The sequence below is a fragment of the Arvicola amphibius genome, chromosome 5 (assembly GCF_903992535.2).
Source record: "Arvicola amphibius chromosome 5, mArvAmp1.2, whole genome shotgun sequence".
Classification (NCBI taxonomy): Eukaryota; Metazoa; Chordata; class Mammalia; order Rodentia; family Cricetidae; genus Arvicola; species Arvicola amphibius.
This window is the reverse complement of record NC_052051.1, coordinates 7,574,791-7,601,541: the sequence shown is the minus strand read 5'-3', so window position 1 is coordinate 7,601,541 and position 26,751 is coordinate 7,574,791.

Genomic DNA, 26,751 nt, shown 5'->3' with positions numbered 1-26,751 from the left:
ATTCCATTTCTCCAGGACAGAGTCTGCCTCTAGAACATTGTTCTATGTTCTAGGCTTCACATGAAATGTCTTAGCCCGAATTAAGAATCATCTTAGAAGGGACATTGAGATCCACTCCCCAAAGCCTGAGAGATCAGAGCACTGTATAGTAAATTTGTTGGCTAAGGATCTGCTCCACAATCCAAGGGTTGCTCAGGTATGGAATACCCTGGAGAACAATGGTGTCCTGAGCTAAAAACATGTCCAAAGACAGAGGGAAAGCAAAACTAAACTTACAAAGCAACTGTTTAGCATCAGCTTCATGATGAGGTCTAGTAAATCTTAAAATTCTCTCTTTCTTTCTCTTCACACAGACACACGCACACATGCACACACACATGTGCACACATGCATGAATGATTTCCAAATAAAAATAACTTGGTCAATGAATTTATCATTTAAGTAATAAAGTTCAATGCAATTGCTAAATACCTCTTATATTTATATATTATTAATTATGGCATTGTTTATGAGAAGAACATTGAAACTCGTTTTGTAATTTTTACTGGCATGTGTTCATGGAGCACAGTATTGAGTGCTATATGTGTAACTGCTTTAGTGTATAATGTACTTTGGATTCATTCACTTCTCCCATGAACACTTTGGATTCCATACCCTCCCAATTGCACTAGCCTCCTTCCTTCCCTTAGTCTCCCTTCTACTTCCATTCCTTGTGTGCATAGGTGTGTACATATATGTATGTATGCATATGTGAGATGTAGTTATATATATGTATATATATACGTATATGTGTGTGTATTTGTGTGCATGTGTGTGTTTGATATATTATTTATGTAACTATAGATTTCTAAAACTCACAAATGAGGGAAAATATGTGATCTTTGTCTTTATACATCTGACTGATATCAGTGCCTGTGGAGATTGCCAGTTGCAGCCATTTCCCAGCATGCTCCTGCTTTAATTCTTTATGGCTTAACAAAACTCCTTGTTTTTATCTATTCTTCTGTTGGCAGGCACATAGGCCAGACTTAGAAATGATTTTCATGTCTAAAAATAACGGGTTTAACTGAAATAATTGGTACTGAATTCATTGAACAACTTTTTATTAAAAAACACATCAAACTACTAAATAGTTCATAAAACCATAGGAAAATTATGGATTTTGTTTTATCAGCTAACTATACATTAACATCTGATTGACAAGTGTAAATCAAAATACCCACAGTGACAATATGAAGATTTTCACAAGATGCTGTTCTGTGTGTCCTGAATTTCCTATAATGAACTTGATTATTTAAATATTCAGAAAAATTATGGAAATCAGATTAAACCAACAAAAACCATGTTTCTTATGCACAAGGGGCAAAGTCTTAGTGTCATTTCCTATTTGCCTATAACAAAATAAAAGAGAAATTCTTGAGCAAATTGAGTAACCATAAATCACGACATGATGTGGAATTCCCTTCTGTATGTCACGAATATGTTTTATTACCATCGATTTAAAAAGAAGCTGCTTTGGCCTATGTCAGTGCAGAATAAAGCCAGGTGAGAAATCCAAACAGAGATAGAGAGAGAGTAGGCAGAATCAGAGCAGTGCCGTGTAGCTGCCAAAGGAGACAGATACCAGAACCTTACCGGGGAAGCCACAGCCTCATGGCGATACACAGATGAATAAAAATGGGTTAATTTAGGTTGTAAAGAGCTAGCTAGAAATACACCTGAGCCATCAACCAAACAATGTTGTAATTAATACAGTTTCTGTGTGATTATTCAGGTCTGGGAGGCTGGGAAACAAACAAGCAGTCTCTGCTTGCAATGACATGTGCCAAAACAGCCTGAGAGGAGGAATCCACCCATATGTAGAGCTCACAACAAACTGTTTACTCTTGTAGGTTCATTTCAGACCTGATACTCTCACAAATCTATCATGATGTTCTCAGAGGGATTTCAAGTCTATGATGGCACCTGTGCCGTGGTGTTTTCTTTCCACCCACGGTTGGAAGAGGACACTTGATCTGTTCTTTTTGCTGTGTGTTGTGTCCTCAACAAGAAGAAAAGCAATTGAACAGATACCCTTGAACCTGCAGTCTGCCTTCTCCGCTCCTTCGGCGTCCTGAAGATGCTTGTAGAGTCCATTTTCTGTGTTAGCATCTTCCTTATTTGACAAAGTTCCCCGAATTCACCACAAATGGTCAAAGATTTGTCCACATTTCACAATAATCAAGGGTTCCCTTTCCCCTCACTTTTTGTGTTGAGTCGTTGAGCTACTGGAGTGTTAGGAGCAAGACCTGAAATGAGTGACATGACCCGAAAGCAGGAAGAGGCGGGAGAACTGAAAGCAACCTACCTCCTTTTCTTTTTCTTAAAGAATTCTGTGTAACTTCTTCAGTAGATACTACAACACCCAGGGGAAAACACTTAGGGAGAAGGGGGAAGGAGAGAGAGAGAGAGAGAGAGAGAGAGAGAGACAGAGAGAGAGAGAGAGAGAGAGAGAGAGAGAGAGAGAGAGAGAGAGAGAGAGAGAGGCTGATTGATTTGCTGTTCCTCACTGATAGACTCCATGCAGGTGGGCAGGGCTCCTTTTCTTCAGCACTGCTATCTTCTCTCTTAGGAACAGCAAGGAACACACAGGACATGGTCCATAACTATTTGACAAGTGAGAAGTATAATTTTATGTTAAGAAGAAAAATACTTAATTAAAATGCCTCTCCTGCCCACATAAAAGTAAAATCTCACATTATTTTATTTTGTCTTGATTTTAATGTACAGATAGAATTTGTTATTAAGATAATTTAAAGTGTTATAGATAAGTGCTCTTTTAATTTTGAAGTGATTTAAAAATTAGATAAAAGTCCAATACAAAGAATAGGTTTCTCATCAATCATTAGAAGCTTAGTTGCAGGCAGGATACCTGTCCACGATCAAGTGCTTACTGGTTTAGTATAAGATCCCACACATGAGGATAAGAGCAAGGTGGCCATTAAACTTAAGCCATTGACACCAACACACTGATTCTGTCTCCTTTGTGCATCTAATTCCTGTATCTCGGGATTTATCAATATTGTCATTTAGAACACAGGGATCCAATCCGGTGCTGCACCTTGTGATGGTTTATGGCCCTTCATTCTTCTTCATCACAGAACAGTGCCTCCATAACATTCATTTAACAATTCAGAAAGTTACAGATCATGCGTACTTCAGAGTATCTGCCAATCAGGATTCACGTGAATTTTCCTCATTATTTAGCTCAGACTTTTCTTTAGGGGGCAGGTGTCACAGGTAGTTCTGCATACTTCTAGTCAGTGTCCACAGAGGACATTTGTTCTGTTGCTGGTGGTGTGCTCTCCAATCACTTCCAGGTTTATGCAAATGATCTCCTCCTTTTGTAATGACATGGCTGTATAACACATGAATTCATGGCAACTGAGGTCATTTGCACAAGATCTTCACAGGCTCAACCTTAAAAAAAAACCCACCAGGATGGAGTGGGGAGTGGCTCTCAAATCCCCTTCTCTACTCAAGGTGCTATTGGTACAGGAAGGAGATTCCAGTTTCTCTAAGGGGTATAGACACTGGCAGGTTCCCACTCATGATCTATGACTCCCAATATGAACAGTGCTAATTGAACTCAGCTGGTAATAAACAATTAAAAGGAGATTTGAACCTCAAAGGGAGCCATACTGGTGAGGGGAACTAAGGATAGCTGGAGGGAGTGGGGGCTGGATAAGTTTAATGTGTATTGCATGCATGTAGTGAATTTTCAAAGACTAATACAAAGGGAATATATATGTAACTTGAAAATGCATGAGTAGCAAATTCCTCATGAAACTTTTACTACTTAGTTCAATAACCACACACTCTGTGACTGAATTATTACACATGACTGTCAAATGCATGCCTAACTCCATCATTCTCTTCACATTTATTACCTGATTTTCTACTATAGGAAACCATTTCTATTTTTCCTATTTATGCAGATCAACAGAAACTAAGAGGTTTGCATTTTATTCAGCAAGTGTCATTTGCTGTCATGTCCAGTTGGAGGCCTGAGGTTGACACAGATTCCATCATGTTCATGATTTTTAGAGCACCTGTCGCTCTCTGGCTTCAGATGGCCCAGTGTCACCTGGTTCTGTCCTGTCCCAGTCTTTGCGCCCTTCCAAAGGAGAACAGCATTAGAAACTACAGGGTGAACACAAGATACACTCATTATCTTTGACTAGTCAGCTCTCCCTGACCTTCTCAAAGGACAGACCCAGGAAGAGAGACAGAGAAGGAGAGACACCCGGGGGAAGGGAGATTGAGAGAGAGAGAGAGAGGGAGAGAGAGAGAGAGAGAGAGAGAGAGAGAGAGAGAGAGAGAGAACGCATGCCGGTCCTGAAGTCAGTTGATCTCTGAGACTGCTTTCTATCTATCTCTTCACTGTCAACCTTACATTTAGCTCCCTCTTAACCCCTGTAGAAGTCTCACCCTTGTGATACTTTATGAACCACACTCAGACTAGTACCCCATGTTGTAAAGGCAGGAGATAGTGGAGGGTATAAGATGAACCTGATCCCTGCTCACACACCTGCCTTCTTCCTGAAAAGCACTGGTTTACTTTTGGATTTGTGATCATTTTCTAGTGGACACAATACCCCCTCCATGGTCACATAAACGATTGTGGTGTCCGAAGTCAATGAATGCAGAAGCATAAACAGCTTCAAGCTCAGCTTAATTCTATTGGTGACTTTTCCATGCATAATTCTTGGGGGGAAGATTTAGAAAAGTTACAGGTCAAGTTAAAAGCAGCCGTCTTCGAGTGCTATTCATCCGTGTCAAGAACTTTTTATCGGAATTATCAAAGCACAAATCTCTTTTAATAAGTTTCCTTTTTTCCAGTCGGATGTCCCGTCTGGGTTCACTTGGATGCAGATCTTTCAAGTGCACCCTTGCTGAGCAGCATGAATTGTAGAAGACAGGTGAGAGGCCCTGCTTGCTGCGGAGCTGGGATGGGGTGCCAGGGAGGCTTTGTGTCTGTTTCTCTTCTGGCACGCCCTGTGGTGAACTGCTGAAGAAGACAGCTTGCAAATGCAGCTCTCCATAAATGTCATGTGTCTCTCTCACCTTTCACGGAACTGGCTGATGATTAGCAGGGCATCGTCCCCGTGCTTGCAACTGCAGTGGGTGCTAGAGACAAGCAGAAGATGGGAAAGGCTGACTGCCAGCTCACTGAGGGTGGGCAATGCTGGGAAAGAGAGGAGGTGCACGAGGAAGCGAACTCCTGGGTATCTCCAGACACTCGTACAGAAACCCTCAATGAAACACGTCAGGATACCAAGGAGTGACATCCTGGGACTAAGCATGTTTTAGGAAGCTCTCCTCAGAGAGGTACTGTTGAAGGTTCAGCGTCCCAAGTAATTCAGATTCAGGCATGAGAATGGTGTACCAAAGAGGTCAGGTCATCTCAGATGACAGAAAACCAGGCAGGAAGGTTTGGGACAGCAAAGAGGTGGTACACATTCAAGAGCCTAAAAGAAGTACTGGAGACATGGAGCAGAGGTTATGAGCACTGGCTGTTCTTCCAGGAGACCTGGCTTAGATTCTCAGAACCCTAAAGTGACTTACAATCGTCTGTAACTCCAGTTTCAGGAGATCCAACTCCCTCTTCTAGCTTCTGTGAGCACTGCACCCATGTAGTTGCATGGCCATATGTGCAGGTAAAATTATCCATACAGGAAAAATAATAATAAAATAAAATGTAAAGAATCTAAATGGCTGCTATAGCAGGAAACAACCAATAAAAGATGACAGACAGTAAATCTGGCAGAATGGCAGAGATTAGTTATTGCCAGAACTTTGTATGACCTTGCATTTTATCTTTACAGACAGAAACAGCCATTGAAAAGTTCTGTGTAGAATGGGGGATAAAACTATGCTCATCAAGTCCTAGCTACTCAACACCTTACCTGGCTTCTGTGTTTGGAAGAGTCCTTTATTGGATGCAGCTTGACAATCAGGACAGTCCGTGTTCATCGTCCACCATTTGCTTCCTGGAATATCTGCCTAAACTCATCTTTTTCAATACAGTAACAGTGATTTGATGAACATACAGGTGATGGCCAGTTCTGTGGACCTGATACAAGCTAGAGTCACCTGGGAAGAGGGACCCTCAGTTGAGGAATTGCCTCTACTAAAGTGGCCTTTGGGCATGCCTGTGGCACTTTCTGGAAAAGAAAAGTATTGATGTGAGAGGGCCCAGACCACCAGCAGGGCCACCCCTGGGCAGAAGGCTCTGGGGTCTACAAAGAAACACAGTGAACAAGCTGTGAGGAAGAAGGCTCTAAACAGTGTTCCTCCAAGGAAGAAGGTGCTAAGCAGCGGCTCTCCATGGTCTCTGCCTCTTTCCCGCCTCCAGATTCATGACTTGGATCCCTTCAGGCTCGTCTGTAACGTGCCAGCAAAACAATCCTTTGCTTCCCCAAGCTGCTTTCAGTCATGGTGTTGACCACTGTAGCAGGAACAATAAGGAGGACAGAGCGCTGGCCTGCAGCTCTGAGAAACTTAGTGTTTTCCAGACACAGGGGAAGTGGGCATCTCTGGCTGTTGTCCAGTCGCAGAGTTTGAGGTGTCATTTCATGTGTGTGTTTGCATGTGTGTGTGTGTGTGTGTGTGTGTGTGTGTGTGTGCGTGTATGCTTTATTGAATGAGGGCCTATGAAGACAAGAACACTAAGACGTTAGCTGGGTAAAAAGCTAATCCCAAACATGTGGGTCCATTTCTACAGTGACCATTTTTTTCTGTTTGTTAGTGATGGGAGATTCCCAGAACTAAATACTGGAACTGAGGGCTACCCATCTTCACCCCATTCTCTTGAGCATTTCTGGGGCATAGACTTCATTGACTGGTCACTTCACTTTGAAGAAAGCAAACCCCAAGAGGCGTGGGTCCAGTTGCAGACATGCAAAGTGGTTCCCTGAGCTGGAGGGAAATCTGTGAGTTGTTGATAGGAGATGCCCACAGCATGTGGGATGGGTGCTGGTCCTAGAAAGGGGGATTTTGTGAGGCAGCAGGAATAGGAAGCCTGCACCCGTTACCATGGCATGCTGTCAGTATGCACTAAGCAAAGTCTTGGTGCTATACAAACTCATTCCACCTTCAGTCAAGTGACCCAAGTTAGTGTCCTTCATATCTTAGAACTTTCGTGTAGCTGAGTTGATAGGCATTTTATGAAGCTCTTTGATCGTGTGTCTTGGTAATAGCTTACCCTTTACAGCTGGAACGTTCCCAGCATTCAATTGTTCTCTCTCATTTGTGTATACGCAGAGTTTATGACTTGCTGACTCAGAACTGCTCAGTCTTGTTAATGCTCACTGGGGGTGAGTCAGGGACTTTAGGAGAATGCCTTAACTTCTTAATGAATCCAGAATGGCTTGTAGGGAATGCTGACTTGATCCCAGCTTGACAAATGGCTTCCTAGTGGGGCAATAGAGGCAACCTTTACACAACTCTGAAACAGCCAGTGTAAAAACGGCGAAGAAGCAGTAATTAACTGGTCTGGCCATTCAGTTTCAGGTGGCTTATTTTGAACTTCCCAACTGCTGTTTCCATTTAAATAAGCAAGTAATTTTAAATATATAGCAGGGATATCTGCAGGTATCTGTGCTACTTAGATGCCTACAAGTATTTGTGAGTACATGTGTGTATATAAATGTGCACCGGAGGATTCTCTCCTTTCTCTAGACAACATTATCAGTAGCTTAGAATAATATGTATGAAGCAATACTCACCATCGGAGCCCATGAGAAATCCAGGAAGTACACTCCTATCTGTGCATTTGATAGAATGTGCCCTAAATTTCTTTGCAGGCCCAATATCAAAAGGTAAATTTCATAGTTTACCTTGCTCACAGGGTGAAGTCATCCTTTCCGAGAGGCGCCAGCCTTTCTGCATCAAAGAAAGGTAGCTGTCTCATGAGAGTCCTTCACTGATCTATATGCAATATATATTGTGCATCTGTATTGCTAGACTGCAATATGTGTGTCCCCGGGAAGCCGTGCAGAATTACTTGGTAAAAATAATGGGGCTTATGGGGAAAATAAAGTTAGGCAAACCACTCAAACTATATAATCAGAATGACAATAAAAACAATAACTCTAAAACCTCAAATGCCAGCACACATAAAGATGTTACATGTTAATAAAGAAATATGACAGTAAATATAGGAGTTTATTTTGCTTATAAAAGATGAAGAGAGCTTGTTAGAAGAGGCCATGTGGTGGTTTGCATGAGAAATGTCCTCCATAGGCGCATGTCATTGAACACTTGGTTCCCAGTAGGTGGTGCTATTTGGAGTTACCAGGGCATTTCTCTCCTGCTGGTCAGTTCCCAAATAAACCACTCTGAGATTTAATATTAATTATAAATATTTGGCCAATGGTTTAGAGTTATTCCTAGCTAGCTCTTACATTTAAATTAACTGATTTATATTCATGTAGTATTGCCACGAGGCTGTGGTGTTACCAGTTTGCTGGCATGTTCTTCCTTGGGTGACTGGGTGATGTCTCCCACTCTCTGCCCTTCGTCTCCTATATCTCTGTTTGGATTACCCACTTGGCTTTATTCTGCCTAGCCATAAGCCAAAGCGGCTTTATTTATCAACCAATAAGAACAAAATATATTCACAGAGTACAGAAAGAAATTCTACAGCAGTTTGGGAGGTTTAGGAAGCATGGCCTTGCAGGATAAAGTACATCAATGACCATAGGCTTTGAAAGTCCATAGCTCTGCACAGCTCTCAATTTCCTTTCCCTGCCTTCATGTTGGCACTGAGGATGCAGCTCTCTGCTCTTCCTGCTTGCTGTCAGGCCTCCCCTCTTTGATGGACTCTTCTGGAATTAATGTGGCGCCATCTTCTCCTGACTCCATTGTGTGCCTTCTTAGACTCTTTTCAGCCCTCTCTCCTCACAATGGCTGTGTCAACCTTAGAAACACTTTTGGGATTGTTCATGACCTTGGCACAGTCCTGATGTGCTAACCAACGTAATTAATGTTGTACAAACTGAAAATAAACTAAGTATCTGACAAAGGCATCCATCAAACGTAGTTACTGAGTTACTCAGACCCTCATCTAAGATCGATGGAACTGCGGTCTGTGTGGGCTTTTGTCTTTAAAATCACTGCAATCCTTAGCTTCTGTACCAAGAGTCTTTTTGAAGTTCTAGCCTGTTGTGAGTCTCTGGTCAAAAATACAGGGTTATAATTTGGCCTCATGTGGTCTGTAACTTTTTCAACAGTAAGATAAAACGAACTCTTTCTTCCATATGTGGTTTTTGGGCATAGTGTTTTTCTCACATCAGCATACAGGTAACTAATACAGGGGTAAAGGGAGGGGACAAGTGGATGATCACTGTATAAGAGAACACATGGAGCAGGGAGGACCACTTGAAAACTGTTTCTAAAGCAGAAACTAAGTTCTGTTACCCATAGAAAGTGAACACATGAGCAGGGATGCCATTGCCCTCTGTGGACTGCTGTGTGCAGTTGTCTGAGCCTGACGCACACCCATGTTTTGACTACAGAACCCACAACACATCTCTATTCATGGCTCTCTCATGTTTGGACACAGTGTACATCTCAGAAGAGGGAAATGCAGAGCGGAACACACATGTTGTATGACAAATGTATGGGTGATTTAGGGCACACACCATTTTTCCACACAGATGTTAAGTGAAAATTTTCTTGGTTTGCACACACTTGCTTTTGTCTCATTGAATGGCACCTGGCTCACTGTTCTCAAAGTCACATCGTTGACATTTTATTTCCTGTCCAATGAGAGGCTCACTGTGTTTGGAAATAGCAAGCTAAGGATACATTTTGTAAGAAGTCCCATGTTTCCTGGTTTTAGAAATGGTATTGACTGATTTCTCTGTTTAGGTCTGAATATGAGCCAACAAATGAGGTCAAAGATGGATTGTTACTTTCTTTCCTACTGCATTATTTTATTTTATTTTTTGGTTTGTCAAGACAGGGTTTCTATGTAGCTTTGGGGCCTGTCCTGGAATTAGTTCTTGTAGACCAGGCTGGCCTCAAACTCACAGAGATCCACCTGTCTCTGCCTCCCAAGTGCTGGGATTAAAGGCATGCACCACCACTGCCCAGCCCTACTGCATCATTTTTGTGGGACTGTCTGGGTATTTCCTGCTACTTTTTCAATATCGAAATATTAGTAAGATAACTGTCAGGAAGCAAAATGATTTTAGCTTCTGTTGATCTACCACGAGATCTTTGATGATGGTTTAAAATGCAGTAGATTCTGGCAAGTTTTCCTAACAAGCCAAGACTGATTCTTAGGAAACAAGAAATCAAAGCTCCTATCTCATGTGGGCTGTTCCCTTAACAGCACTTGAGGAAGGATGAACATCGACAGCTAGTCTAAATGTAAATGACAGCTTCAATTTGGACATAAATGGCTAAAGTGCAGCAGGACTGTTGAGAAATCTGCCTGCATCTGTGCTTAGCCTTTCAATCCACTGCTACAAAGCAATGTGTAGACTTTCCAGTAGCATTTACCTCTGAACTTATGGGCAATGCATGGTGTAGCACTGTGTATCTCTTCCTTTGCAGGGCAGGTGATACACGGAATACACAGAGATATGAACAAATGGATCTCAGAAAAATGAAAAGGGACGTATCCTTGTCAGATGTTGATAAATGTTTGTGAGGACTAAAGTTTGCCTCTTGGAACCAAATTAGTTCTCGAAGAACATGCTGTGTATATTAAATTCACAGAGCGGTGTAGATTTTGTGTTTCACCATGATTTTTACTTTTCCCCTTGAACTGATTTCTTCGGAGAATGGATTTGGAAGTCTGCAGAGAGTGAGGATGCTGAAAATCCCAGGCAGGCACCACCAAGGCAGACAACTGAATAATTGAAGTGTTTGACATCCTTCTCACTCCCAGGATGGGCAGTTGAAAGTATGGGTTTGGAAGTGAATAAAACTACTCTCTTATTAAGTATGTGCAGATCACACATGTCCGTCAGCAGCCTGGGAGGGAGGTGTGATATTTACCCACGTAGAGGGGACAATGGGGACAACATTCTCATGAGATGACAGGTGGTGGAGCTCCGTTGCTGAGTTCTCACCTTGACTTCAGTTCTGTTCTGTTCTGTTAGGGATGCTCATGGCCCCCACAGTCTGGGTGATTCTTGTGAGATCCCTTCAGGCTGTTTGGAGACTGGAGGCAACAAACAGACAATGTCTCTACTCAAGAACCTGCCTTGGGGGCTGGGAGGTGGGTCAGCAGGTAGGAGTGTTTGATGTGCAGGTGTTAGAATCATCAGAACCCACATGAACAATCAAGTGTATTAAATTAAATTTCACTTCCCTACTGATGATGATACGATAGAACTAACCTGTTGTTTAGTAGATAAAATGTAACACATGAAAAGTTTTTCATCATAAGAAAAGTAGAAATTTGGGACTATAAACCTTCTTTAATTTTAATTATTTAAATTAAATCTAAACATGACACATATTTTAATCTTTCATAATGAGTTAGTCTTTATTTGTGATTAGATGGGTTGGTTAGTATTTTATTTTAGATGAAGAATGTATGTTCTAGTAGATTCAGGATTGTTTAAAAGAAGGAAAATATTAACAGTTCAGCACACGAGTGGATATATTTTCACCCAAAATGGAGTTATTAACTAAAAAGTATCAAACTGCTCTTTTTTTCCACAGCTGATTACAACCCCTATAGTATGTTTTATTTTCAGTAGCTGCCATGGTGATTATCTGTATCTATTGAGATCGTTGCTCTCTCTGAATTTTTTCTCCCATTTTCTTCCATTAAATCAACTCAATGAATTATAGCATGGGTGAACTGAAAACCCACTATCTTCATGTGTGGCCAGTGTAGGTGTCTATTTAGACATGTGTTCATCCTGCTGTTCTTCACCAACTAAAGCCATGGAATGGTTCAGGATGACACACGTGTTTATCCTGTTGTTCTTTACCAACTGAAGCCATGACATGGTTCAAAATGACATGGTATGATACAGGATGACATGATATGGTTCACAGACTCATCATCTGACTCCTTTGCAGTTAGGGTTGACCTTGAACTATGGAAATAGCAATCAAGATGGAGGCAGCAGACTCGTTTTACTTCTTAGGAGTTCCATGTTTTCTCAAAAGAAAATGCTTTAAACTGCAGAAATCCTGCCCTTATGATTTGTGTCATGAATGCCCTTGAGGAAGATAAAAACTGATATGCCAACTACAGCAGCAGAAGACAGAAAATCCTGCATCCCAGTGGTATCTCTTAACAGCTAAATCAATACGAGTAGGTACTTAGCTATAAACTTCCTTTTGTGAGAGGGAAAAATAAATCAAATAAATCTTTGTTTCACTTGTTGCCTGTCAGTTAAGTGTGTCTATAACTAGCTTAGCTGGCCATGCTCCTCCAAGCATGTTAGTAGTAGAACCTTTTCAAAGAAGGTCCATGTTTGTGTTGCCTGTATTTTAATTCATAGTAATCGCGTAGCACATGGCCACAGCTTCAATTTTTTTTAATGCTTTTCTGGCAAGGATTAGAACTTGTTTTTGTTTCATTTGCCTCCTTATTCACACTTTTCCCTCAACCATTCTGGAATCTCACTAAAACTTTATTTTGGAATGGAAGCCATCTATAACATTCTTCTGAGCTTTCTATCGTGGGTTCCTGACCTAGCATCTCCTCCTAGAATCTTTATCTTGCTCATTTTTCTGGACCCGAAGAAGCCCTGTCTTTGGCCAGGTCTTTGCTCTGTTCTTTCTCTTCTTCCCTTCTGTTTATTAATTTCCTTCTCCTTTCCAGACCATCACAGGAAAACACAAAAGTGCTTCTTACTTTTCCATCTTGATATTGATACTAACTTGCTATGACAGTTCTTTCTTCTTTTCCAACTCTTTTCTTTGTCTCCCATTTCCAGTCAAAAAGTAGAACCTGTCCTCCCTCCAGTCGAAAGCTAGAACCTGATCTCTACACATTTGCCTTTGCTGAAGTTCTTTTCAACCCATGACAAACCCTATTTTCTTACCAGTTCCTATCAGCCCCAGGCAACCAGACTTCTGTGACTCATGGCTCTGTGAGGAGAATCCACAAGGCACCATCACCGCCATCACCAGTGTTATTCATAGCAACACATTCATAGTTTCCAACATGCTCAACTTGCATGATTTTTTTTAACATTTCCTTCATCCCTTACTGTTTCCTTCTAGTTTTTCTTCTCATATTAGACTATAAATATTAGATGCTCCCAAGGTCAGGCTCACACTTTCATATCTGTGACAGTGACTGCATCATCTGTATCTGTATCTATCTTCCTCCAAACGATATCATTCCCTAAAGTAAAAATAACTATCTGCTGATGGACTATTCTCTGAGATCCAGTTCCTGCATTTAAAAATAGCTCTTTGTATGGAGTGTTTATACAACATAGTATAACAATCTCAGATATGACATGTTCATATAAACCAAGAATTCCACCCAACTCCATCTCCTTTGGGCTACAGCCTTCATTTTCAAAGGAATTTGTGTGTGTGTGTGTGTGTGTGTGTGTGTGTGTCTGTGTATATGCATGAATGTGCATGTGTGTACCTGTGAGTGTTTGTGCACACATATGAGTATGGGTGTCTGAGGAGGCCAGCCCTGTCAGATACCCCTGGAACTGCAGTTAAGAGTAGTTCTGAGCTTCCTGACTTGTATGTTAGGATGTGGGCTGTGGTCCTCTGGAAAAGCAGCATGAGCTCCTAACTGATGGACCACGGCTCCAGCCTTGGTTCCAGTTCTCCTAATGCCAGGAAAGCTGCTCCCATCACTGGGCGTTCTGGAGAGTGGCTATCAACCTTGGCTTCACTCCTTTGTCCATTTCTTACATCTCATCCGCTAATTCTGGCTTCAGAACTTGCTCTGGAAGTCAGCCACCATAGTAATCACTTATTAATAAGTGCTCACGTGAAGAACTAACACGATGCACTGGAGAAATGCTTCCGTCTAAAGCCATAACTGTGCTGGACCTGAGTTTGGATCCCAAGAGCTTGTGTGCAGAAAGCCAGAGATGGTGTTGTGTTCCCATCACTGGGCAGTTGTGGGCTGGGACGGGGAGCCCTGAGGCTCATTGGCCACTCATCCTAGCCAAAGCAATGAGCCTGAGGTTTGGTGAGAGACCCTCTCTCATAAACTAAATGTGGAGAGGCTTCGTGCACCACCCTTGATATATGGCTTCCACACACATGCACATATATGTATGTATCCACACTAACAGGTACACACACACACACACACACAAACACACACACACACGGGGGTAGAGACAGACAGACAGACAGACGACAGACAGACAGACAGGCGGAACAGAAGTTCTAAGGAGCTTCAGTACCAGTGGTTGGAAAGGCCATGGAGTCCTGAGGTCTCTTACAAAGAGCAAACTGTGGTTGGGAAACCACACAGAGAGGGTAGAGCGGAAAGGATACACTCTTTCCAGTTTTGGTTCTAAACCAACATGTGCAGGTATGCCCCGACATGCGCAGAAGGACATGTGTGTCAGCACTGCTCCTAGAAAACCCAAAGGGAACAGTCCAATGCAGAGTCCAAAACAAACACTAAACTGAGAGGAAGACTCACAACGGGATAGAAACACAAACAATTAAAACCACACAGGTCTGAGATTCCTAAAACAGAATGGGTGAAATAAGATGAACCTAGAACCGTCCTGAACCTGCATGGTTCCGGTCATAAGAGGAAGCCAGACGTGCAGCAACACTGAAGATGATAGATGAAGTTTCAAGAACTGGAAAACTAAACTCTGCCCCTTAGCTGTTATGGCAGTATGGGAAAACACTACAGAGAACAAGACAATCTCTACAATATAAGTAAAATCAGCATCATTCACAAGAATGGGTAGCCATTAAGGAGCAGTATGGAAATTACTGGAGTGTGGGCAAGATTATGGCTTCCTGTCTTACATTTGATTTTACAACTATGTACTTGTAATGGTTAATTAATCTCTATATTTTTCTCTGTATGCTTTTGTATATAACTATTTTATTCATTTATATATATATATATATATATATATATGTAAACATGCCCTGTATGCTATAGTAAAATTTACAAATATGAAATAGGTAAATAACTTTTTCCAAATAAGACTTCCACATTACAGTACACAGATAAATCCATCCACCTGGAGGCTGACATCCTCCAGCTTCAGCAGGACTGCAGAGACTCCTTGGGGCATCTTTATAGCCCGTTATTGTTTGGCCACCGTTTTGGCTCCTTCTTGTTTCTGCCTCTTCTGTGAACAAGCCATGTTTTCTGCTTTCTCATTGCTTCTTTGCTCCAGGAACCTACCTGGTGGCTGTGGATTTGCTGAGCCTGGCCACAAGGTCTTTGCTTTGGAAATGAGACCCCATCTCAAGGTTCTGTCTTCTCTGGCACTCCACATGGCTTGTTTTCTTCTCTATAATTAGTTTGTGAGGTGTTTGCTACTGCTGATTAACTGGCTAACTCGATTCCTAGATTCTAAGAAGTCAATGGCCTTGCTTGTGACTTGAGACTTTGGCATGCACTGGTTCTTGGCTAAATAACATGTCAGGAAGAAAGGGACACAATAGACTTAGAGTCTAAAGATATCCGGTCAGCTGACATATTTGAGCTATATCAACAATAGGGGAGGGATAGGAGGAAAATGGGGGAGAGTAGACTCAGCCAGCATCAATAATTAAGTGATATAAAGTGGGTGGTCAGTACATTAGGCTTCTCTCTCTATGCCCATGTTTCCCGTTGAACACACATAATTACATGTGAGATGAGCTCAGCCATTCAGATAAAGACTGACCAGAATGGGAGCCTCTCAGGAACCAGGGGCTGCAGGCCTTTGGGACTCTGAAGATCTGGGGCCCCCAGCTACATCCCTGGTATCTTTACGGGATTGTCATGAAACCTCCTCTTCCTCTGGCAACAATGCAGCCACAAGACCATTGTCGGTGTGCATAAGACAGGTGAGAGTTGAAGAAACAAGCTGCATGCTAATTAGACTGTCCAAAGATCAGTCAGTCTGGAGAGCTCAATGTCTCTCTTCACTTATTTTCAATCTAGAGAGAAGCTGCACATTATGAGTGAATCGGAATACTAATTAATTCAATTCAGCAATTTTCCAAACACGTTCTTCATAGTCATAAACCGGTAATATTTGAAAATTAATTTCATAATATTAAGCTCTACCCCTTTATCTATTGCTCACAAAGAGAGAAAGACACATTGATGCTGCTAATATACACACAGTCTCTGAATCAATTTCAATAGCAATATATTAATAACAATAACTCAGACAGTAAAATATGGGTCTCTATGAGAACAAAATCATTTGCCCATGTTAATCAGTCATCAGAATTGATATCCTGTACCAAGTCCATAAGTCTAAATGACCAAGATGTCGCAGGGAGCGAAGAGTCATTTTCCTGTCAATCAGTCATGAGGACTAGTACCTAGTATCAAGTCTATAACTTTAAAGTGGAGGTGGGAGGTCAAATTTCTTTAAAATAATATTATAGAATTCAAAATTTCAAGTATTAAAAGACTTATTTGAGGTTGAGTCATGTAGATCAATGTTTATTACAGAACATATTTTGTAAAAGACAAAGAGCCTGGCTTGATGTGGTGATACATGTCTATAATCCCAGTACATAGAAGGCTGAGACAGGAGGATCATAAATTTGAGTCCCACTTGGCCTGAAAGACATATCTCAAAAAATAGCTTTAAAAAGCAGAATGGCTGTTTAATTTGATACATCAGAGCCCTGAGTTGCAGGTTTATTTACCATAAAATCAATTGGTGAATTCATTGGCATTTTTCTATTTAAATCAACATATAATAAATTAACAAAGACTAGGAGGGATTAGGAAAAGCTAAATAAAACCAATGTGTAAATTAGGACTTGGGGGCAGTTTTGTGATCATTGCTTTAATTGTCTTTGCTGCTGTTAGTATCTGGTCATTTTTTCTGGTGCATGGTAGCTTGAATGAGAAACGCCCTGCCCCCATGGGATTATGTATTCGAATGCTTGGTATTGTGCCTTTGCACCAGTTGGTGGCACTGTTTCGGGAGGTTACCAAACCTTTAGGTGTTACACTTTTCCTGGAGGAAGAATGGCTCTGGGGGTGCTCGTTGAAAGATGATAGCCTTACCTCACTTCCTGTCTTTTCTCTCTGCTTCCTATATAAACAAAAATGTGATGGACCAACTTTCTGCTCCAGCTGCCATCCAGAAGTAAGCCAACATAAAGCCCGTATTCCTAGGCTTCTTTTGGTCATGGTGTTTTATAACAGTCAGAGACGTCACTAATATACGAGGCACAAGACTTTTTAAATGATCATCTTTCTTGATACGTAGCTTACTTGAAATAAAATTCACTCATTGTTAGTACTTAACAATCCTGGTTTCCCAAGAGTCATGGCTTATTAGCTTCTAAAATAGTGGTTCTCAACCTGTAGGTCTTGACCCTCTTGATGGTCCCATATCAGATATCCTGCATACCAGATATTTATATTACAATTCATAACAGTAGCAAAATTACAGTTAGGAAGTAACAATGAAATAATTTTATAGTTGGCGGTCACCACAGCGTGAGGAAGTGTATTAAAGGCTTGCAGCAGTAGGAAGGTTGAGAACCACTGTATATGCACAGCTCAATATAATTGACCAAGGTTTTAAGAAGTTTTTAAATTTATATTTATGACTGATTCAATCTGTTGTTTTATTTTATTATTTTTATCACTTTTTACATCAGGGTTACACTTAAATATTACTGAAAAACACATTAATTACCTATTTTTTTAGATTTGTTTTTCTTAGTTATATGAATATGTATGCTTCTACACATGGGTATATACCTGTGAGTGGATGTGTTCTTGGGGTCAGAAGAAGGCATCAGGTCCCTTGGTTGTGAGCTATCAGATGCAGCCCTGGGAAGCAGACTCAGGTCCTCTCCAAAAACAGGGAGCTTCCTCGGCTTCTGAATCATCTCATTAGTACACTGATGTTCAATTACTAAATTAGCACAAATAGTGAAATAAGAATCAAAACAAAGAGTTTGCTCATGTTGGTCCAGAGAGATGATTCATGTAAATCTTGTGAAAATATTCATAAGTATGTGATGTGGGATTCCCCTTTGTATGTCCTGTTATAAGAAAGCAGACGGAGCTAGCCATGGAGAGGGAGCAAGCCAGTAAGCAACACTCCTCCATGGCCTCTGCTTCAGTTCCTGCCTCCAGGTTCCTGCCTTGAGTTGCTTGCTTGGCTTCCTTGGATGATGGACTACAGGTGTAAGGTAAATACCCCCCCAAGTTAATTTTCCTCATGTTTTATTGTAGCAATATTAACTGATAAAATTAGCATTATTTCAAACATAAGAAGTTTAATAAATAACACATATTCTACATTCAGTTATATTCCTAATCTTTCTCTACTTACCCATTCTCGAGACACCTGAGAGTCATTTTCAGACACCTGATTCCACCAGACCATGTAGTTAGTTTGTTTCTATAAGTAAGATGGTTTTATCTTATATAAATCACAGTGTATATATCAATGTCAGGGGTCACATGGTATTTGAAGTATGTTTTCCAACTTCTGTTTCATATTGAGTTGTTTCATATGAGCTGCTCTAAAGCTCATGTCCTGTATTAGCACTATTTCTCCAGTTGTGAGAGCCAATCAAAAGTCATATACTATTTTTACGTATGGTAAATCTTTAATTTCTTTTAACTGGCAGTTTCTCATTTTTTTTTCGTTTTTAAATATTTGCCTTATTATTTTATTTTGAGAATTTCATGAATGAGTACAGTATTTATATTGTTTTACCCCAAAGCTCCCCTTTCAACTCCTCCAATTTCATAATTTATTTACTTATTTTTGATTTTTCAAGACTGAGTTTCTCTGTAGCTTTGCTCCCTGTCCTAGAACTCACTCTGTAGACCAGGGTGACCTTGAACTCACAGAGATCTGCCTGTCCCTGTCTCCTGAATGTTGAGATTAAAGGCGTGTGTCACCACCATCCAGCTTCTTTATTATTATTGGTACACATATGTATGTCTATATAAATATAACCTGCTGAGTCTATGTAATATTACTTATATGTTTATGTGTTCACGGCTGACCACCACTTAGGATTGTGTAGACGGATGCTGCTTGTTCTTTTCCTGGCTTCCCAGACCCAAAAACACAGAAACTATATTAATTTTAACGGTTCTTAGCCAATGACACTGGCATATTCCTAGCTAGCTCTCACATTTTAAATTAACCCATTCCTATTATTTTGTATTTTACCACGAGGCTCATGGTTTACTGATAAGGTTCCGACAGCATCTGTCTCCTTCAGTGGCTACATGGCATCTCTTTGACTCACCCTACTCTCTCTATATATCTCTTCCAGCCTGGCTGTATTCTGCCCTGCTATACCAAAGCAGCTTTATTCACTAACTAATAAAAGCAACACATTTGCAGAAGGACATCCCACATCAGGACTGGATAACCTATCAGAGGGCTCAACACTGGAAAAGCCTGAATCTCTTTCTCTCTCAGCAACCTTTAATTACCTGTGCCTTCCATCTAGGGTGGGGTTCAATATTGAATTTACGGGCTGGTTGCTTCTGAAATCCCATTGATTTTAGTGTTAGTGTTCTTTTTAGCTAGGCTGAGATTGGATGCTTTTAGCTGTATAAGTGCTATTGTGTCTTCTTCCCCTAGGTACCACCTTAGGAGCCCACGGTGTCAATCTGAACTGTTATTCATAGGGCTCTATTTGCTCCCCTTTTTATGTAATCTGCCAGATTATCCACTGGGAAGTTACCTCTCTGTTTATCTTTCTACTAAATACATCATGAAATGATCCTTTGCATTGTCTAAACATCTACCCCAAACAAAGATTTCCATTGCTAATTTAGTGTCTGAATCAATTATTACTGTGGTTCTTGAGAAATAGATAATTATTGACTCTTATATGGTTTCAAAATTTATTGCTAAAGTGAGTCTTCTCTTGAAAAGTAAGTGGACAATGATTTGTTACAACCCTGCCCCCCCCCCCCCCCCCAGTTTCCTGAATGTATCTGCGAACAGATTTGTACCACAGTAGAGGTGTGAGCTCACTTTCATTTGGAAAACTGCAACTGGTTGATCCAACCTCCCTTGAGATGGCCGATATACCAGGACTCAGTGCCAGCTAGTTTTCATTTGCTGCTACGTTCTCCTCTCCTTGTTTTTATTTTATTTAATATTCCTTATTCCTGGTATGAAAATGTGATCAGTTATCACCTTTCATTCCCTACCTTATAGCCACAGAATCAATCACCCCTCAGTGTATAATACAATAAGTGTGACTAGGTGCCTATTGTGGTTGTTTAAATGTTAACTTGACACAATTTAGAATCACCCAGATGAGGGATCTCCATAAAGCATTGTCGAGATCAGGATGGCCTGTGGGCATTCCCACAAGGAATCTTTCTTAAACCAGATTAATCATGGTTGGGAGGCCCACTCTGAAAGTGGGAAGCACCATTCTCTGAGTTTGGATCTTGGATTATATAATAGTAGGGAAAGCAAGCTAAGGAGTAAGCAAGGATGAGCACACGCATGAATTTTGCTTTCGGCTCTTAACTGTAATGTGCTGTGACCAGCTGCTTCGAGTTTCTTTTGCCTAGACTTCTCTGTAGTGATGAACAGTAAGCTGGAACTGTGAGATGAATAAACCCATTCTCCTCTAAGCTGCCTTTGTCAGGATATTTTATCACAACCAAAGAGATGAAACCGGAACACGGTACCTGTACGCATTTATAATTCTTATTAATGCTTGTGTATCTACTCCAGGACTTCAAGGACCTTTCACAGTCTGGGAAGGGAAAGGGAGCAGGGTCCGCCCTCGTGTCTGGAAAGAGACACCATCCATAGGAATTTCTGTGGATGTACCAAAGACACAACTAAGAAAAATTATGGAATCAAATTCTTCTTGTAAAAGAGTTCATTGTTTTCCTACACAAACCTTGATTGTTTATGTATACATTATATATATAATATATACACATTATATATATATATATATATTTATATATATAAAGGTAAGGATAGAAATGCGCATGAGAGTGGCAGCTAGCAATTACTGTCACAACATGACATCTGAACTCGAACTCGGGTGAGGAAGCTTGATATATACTGTTCTGTTGTCTGGGTTCTGCCATAATTACAAATGCTTGGCCCATCCTGTTTGAAGAAGAATGCACAGGTCTGTCAATTCCAATGGAAGTATCCAAAACATTCATTCTGCCCTCAATCAACAGAAACACAGAAAGATCCCGGAATGTTTACACAGTTTTGGTATTTTGAAGGGGACCAAGAAGACAGGTCTTCCTGCCTTATGTTCTGTGTTGCCCATGTGAAGGATGAAGTGCTAACTCTACACATTTTGCATGCGGTAAGACACTCTAGCACGTGTCCCTGTGACTTCTGGTTCATAGATTCGTTGTAAGCCTGTCCTTGTCCATACTCAGTTCCCAGCTTGTTCGTCTTTCCAGACGCTGTGCCCTGAGCCTCACCCACCTTCTCGGGTCTCACTCAATGCCCTCAGGATTAGACAAGCTTCTGAAAACTACAGCCAATTTTAGAAAGGACAGTGTCATCCTCCGCAGGTTCCATGGAACTTCTCAATCAAACCCCCACAAAGTTGCAAACCATTTCCCACAAGTAGAAGGAGGGGTTTTCTGCTTTTTGTTGAGAAATGGCCCCTAGAAGCCACCACTGATTATCTCATGGTTAATAGGATAATTGTTAAAAATAGGACAATGAGGAGACAATGGCCACTCTCCAGTCACTGCACACACTGGCTTACTAACTAATCCTCTGGGAGCCCTACTTTTCTCTGAGAGGAGAGTGATTCCCATTTGCTGAGTCTTGGGGAAGAAAGAGTCTGATGGGTGTTGCCCTATTATTCAAAGCAGGCTAATGCTAGGTGCTAGGTTTCCAGGCCCCAGATTATCCGGTTCTCAGGGCACATCTGTATTATAGGAAGGAGAGTGCACAAGGATCAGGGTGGACAGTAACGTGGTGTTGGTCTGCTTTTTTAAAACCTGAACCATACTTCCTTTTTGAAATGATTTTATTTAAAAATCATTGTGTGTTCATAAAATGTCACCGCTCCTTGGTTCATTCTTAATTAACTCACATGATGAAAGGAGAGAATAGATTCCCACAAGCTGTCCTCTGATACCAGCATGTGTGCTCATGTACATTAGTACACGCTTGAACATACACAAATAAATAAGGGAATGAATAAGTCAAAACAATAACATTTGCTAAGAAGACATCTTTCAATGTTACAGCATCAAAGCAACACACTCTTAGACTTTTATAGCATTTTATCTTGGTTTTACTTATACAAAGACTGTGTGTGCATTGTGTGCATGTGTGTGTGCACGTGTGTGTGTGTGTGTGTATACATGTGTAGAAATGAGCTTCCCTGGGCCTGTCTACGTAGAGCTCAGATGTTCATGTTACTCCCCCACTCCCACCTTACATTTTGAGGCCGAGTCTCTCGCTGAACTTGGGGCTTTCTGCTTCAGGCTGGCTGAGTGGCCAGTGATCCTCCAGGACCAAGCTGACTCAAACAGTGTAGAGTTGCCAGGATTCTGAACTCATGCCCTTCTGGTTGCACATGCAGCAAGCATATTAGCACTGAGTTTCCCTTCTACCCTCACACCCAAAGATTCTGATGAAATATTTTCTAGATAGCCCCATGGACCAATCTAATAAAGATAATTCCCTATTGAGATCTCCATTCCCAGATTTTAGACTTTGTCACGCTGACAGCTAGAACTGACCATTGTACGGTCCACCTTTGACTTTGACCTCATGTGACCAGGTATCTGTCACGTGATTTGCCCAGAGGTCACTCCCATTCTTCTGGTCACATCATGTCATTTTCCTCTAACATTCCCCTCATTTTTACCTTTGTCCATTGTTTGTAGGAAAAGCAATCAGTCTCCAGTTCCGTGACTGATCACCTGACCTCACTTGGAATCAGAGTAATAGAGAGTCACAGCAATTGGCTTGAGAGAACATACTCTGCCTCGTGTTCAATTGCAATGACCTCCAGACTTGTGCTGGAATCAGAGGGGGAGACAAGCTTCCCATAATCCCCCATACCCACCTTCAGATAACTCACAGAACCTGTAGCCTGTAAATGCTACATCTACTAGAAAACATTCAGCTGCTCATAGAGAGAATTTGCTAAGAACAAGGCTATCCAAGAGAGGAAGTAGGCAGGAAATGAAAGGAAAAACCAGCTAAGGGTGTCCTGTATGTGACTAAGTCTGAAGCAACCCCACAAAGTTAGCAGGACCTTGATGAGCATTCCCTTGGGTTTCTGCCACCTGCACAAATTAACCTCCACGTATAAAGCCATGCAACGAATCCCAGAGTCGGGGACTCACCCAAGTGCTGTGTCATTTCTGCAGAGACCACAATCCTCTGTGTCAGAATGGCCAGGTGTACTCAGATACTGAATGCTTCCAGTTCACCAGGCATCTAGCCTTTCCACTGCTCTTGTGGGATATTCGCTGCCTTATGTTTGAAATGAGTATGAATGCATTTTTCAGAAATCTGAACCAACCCAGGTGTGGAAAGGATTAAAACGTATTGTGCTGGCCACACTGCCCTGTGTGGAAGTGTTTTTACCTTTGGACTCTCTAATACGTCTTTCTGTTAAAATGCACACACCTGATAATACTGTGAGCCTTGTTATAGCCCAAAACGAGCAAATCTGAATGCGGCAGGAACACAAGCACAAAAACTGCCAAGCCAACCATTTGGTCATGTTTAGCCCAGTGGAGGGAGCTGTTCTAACACTACAGGATCAGAGGCTAAAATCACACGTCTCATCCTCCATACCTTAAGCAAACCAAGAAAACTGGGATGATTTCTGATTTTGGTTAACAAGGGGATAATCGTATTTCAAATGAAGATAAAAATATTTTCCTGTCTGCCTGGATTTTCAGCATCATTTCTAAGTGAACCTTCCTCAGAGTATGTCTTTTCTGCATGATGTTTTAGTCCACTGCCTTCTGTGCCTTGACACTTTCTGTCTCTCCCTGAGTAGAAGGGCTTTCTGAGAAGACTTTAACAGCCTTGGATGTATTATGTCCATGCTCGCTCTAGCTCAAAAGCCAGTAGACTTTCAGAGATGGTCAGTGCTCAGGGCTTCTGCAATCCTGTCTCCTCTACGCAGAGAAAGCTGCTGCATGTTGAGGAAAAAAATGATTTCTTAAAGGGAATAGAAACACGCACAATAATAAAGAAAGGACTTAGCTTTTCTCTCACTCCCAGAAGATGGGTGTCTGATGAACACCCACTAGTTTAGGTCCAGGAAAATAGAGCAGAGAAGGAATAAAGAGACTGCCTTCTTTGAAGTCATTTCACATTTTATAATACAAGGAAATGATTTGTCTGGGTTATTTTAAGTGAAATGGGGGAGGGAAAGAGAACTTTGATGCAATATATACTGTTAAATGAGATTTTTCTTAATTTCTGAAGTTTTGGGTAATCTTTTCCATGTCATATGAAAGACTTGATCTGAGATAAAAAGACCCAAACTGCTTTCCTTTCAGGCTCCCTTTTAATGCGTGTCAACTTTTATTAGATTTGATCTCTCAGGAAAAACGAGCTCCCTATTCCCTCATCATCCCTATATCTTGGCTACAGTAATTACTCAGGGATGCTGTCCTTCAAATCTGGGTTCCTAGAAGTGATTACTGGATTACTGTCATCTTAAAAATGTAATTCTAAGCAGGATGCCTTATTTTTAGAGAAGGGAAAAAAATCACTTCTCTATGAAGCCATAATGGGGGCAGAGGTGTGGATGGAAAAATAATCCTAAATGCATTATGGATAGGTTGGACTGTAATAAACCCAGGGAGTCTTCTTATTCTGAGAAACAGTAGGGAGTCCATTAGAGATCAAAGCTTAGTTACAGTGAACCACATTAATCAAGGCATGGGGCTGGATCATAGGGGCACGTAGGCTTATACAGGGGGGCCACTCAACCGGCCCGTTCTGTCTTCCCACCATCTCCGTGAGGTCCGGTAAAGACCTAATATCTGAACTGAATTGGGACTCTTTCCAGAGCTGTGGGTGACTTGCATGTTTTGTGCTGCTATGACTTTTTGGAGGTCTCGGCAATTAGATTCTAAAGGATGGATCTGAACCCCATTTGGAGTCTGTGACCGTGATGCCTGAAGCCCATGATGGCGGCTTGCTGCCTACAAGTGCTCATAACACCCACTGGTTTGATTTTTCTGGGAAGAGCTTGGTGACTGCGTTTTCTGGCATTTTAAGGCACTTTGATGGAGGGATGAGCAATGTTACCGTCCCTGGAACCTGGTTTAATTGTATCCCATCCCTTCCCGCTCATTTGGAAGCCAACTTCCGCATTTCCCTAGCCATTATTTTTTTCAGCCAATAGAAAGAAGTCTGAATACACTTTGTGCTCATTGTTGCTAAGGTCTGAAAAGACCTGCAAGGAGGTCTGTTTCCTCCCCCTCTTCTCTCCCTCCTGTGCCACTGCTCCCTTCCTCCATGCGGCCACCCTGCTTCTCACCCTGTTTTCCTTTCTTGTGTTGTCTGTAAACCATGAACAGTGTGATGATTTAAATAAACACATCGTGGAGCAGCTAAACCAATTAACCTCAGCTTGCTTTTGTGTTGAGGACACTTAAAATCTACGAGTTTATATTTTGTTGCATAAAAGAATACAGTCATTTACAAACTACTGAATGAGCTTACCATGTGCCAAGAGAGGGATAAAAAAAAACATGGGAAAGCTTTATGTAAAGATTTCTCTAAGAATGAACCTTCTTCTAGGCTGTGGTCGGTGGATTTGTCCACATTATGTGTGTATGAAATTCTCAAGAACAAAGATGTTTCTTCAGATTTCAATAGAAAAAGTGTGATTATTTCCTTCAAATGCCCCATTACTTAAAATTTGGTCCATTGTCTCCTTAAAATGATCCCTTTCTGAGATGCCTGGCTTACCAGGTCTGCCATCCTGATCATTTGTCATAGTTAGCTTCAGCTGCCGACTTGGCACACACCTGGATAGGGGAGCCCTCAACTAAAGAGTTGCCTACATCAGACTCATCTGTGGACATGAACATGGGGCATTTGATAGCTAGTATAGGAGGCCCAGCTCACTGTTGGTGGTGCCCCTGGGCATTCGATAACTAGTATAGGAGGCCCAGCTCACTGTTGGTGGTGATACCCCCAGGCTGGTGTGCTTGGGCAGTGTAAAGAAGGTAGCAGAGCAAGCTGGACCAGCCAATAAACAACACTCCTCCGTGGCCTTGATTTCAGTTCTTGTCTCCATGTCCCTGCCTGGATTTCTTGCTCTGGCCCCCTCCATGATGGACAGTAAGCTATAAGCCAAACAAACTCTTTCCTCCCCAAGTTGCTTTTGAGCATGGTATCTTTTACAACAACAAGAAAGAAAACTAGGACACCCAGAAAGAGGCTGCCTCAGTTTACCAGTTCTGTATGTGGTAATATAGTCCCCTCCCATGCCCACCCCTTCACACCATCTTTACACACACACACACACACACACACACACACACACTTTTATTTGTAATATATTTTATTTGTTCTTTGACAGCTTCATGCATTCACACAATGGACTTTGGTCCCA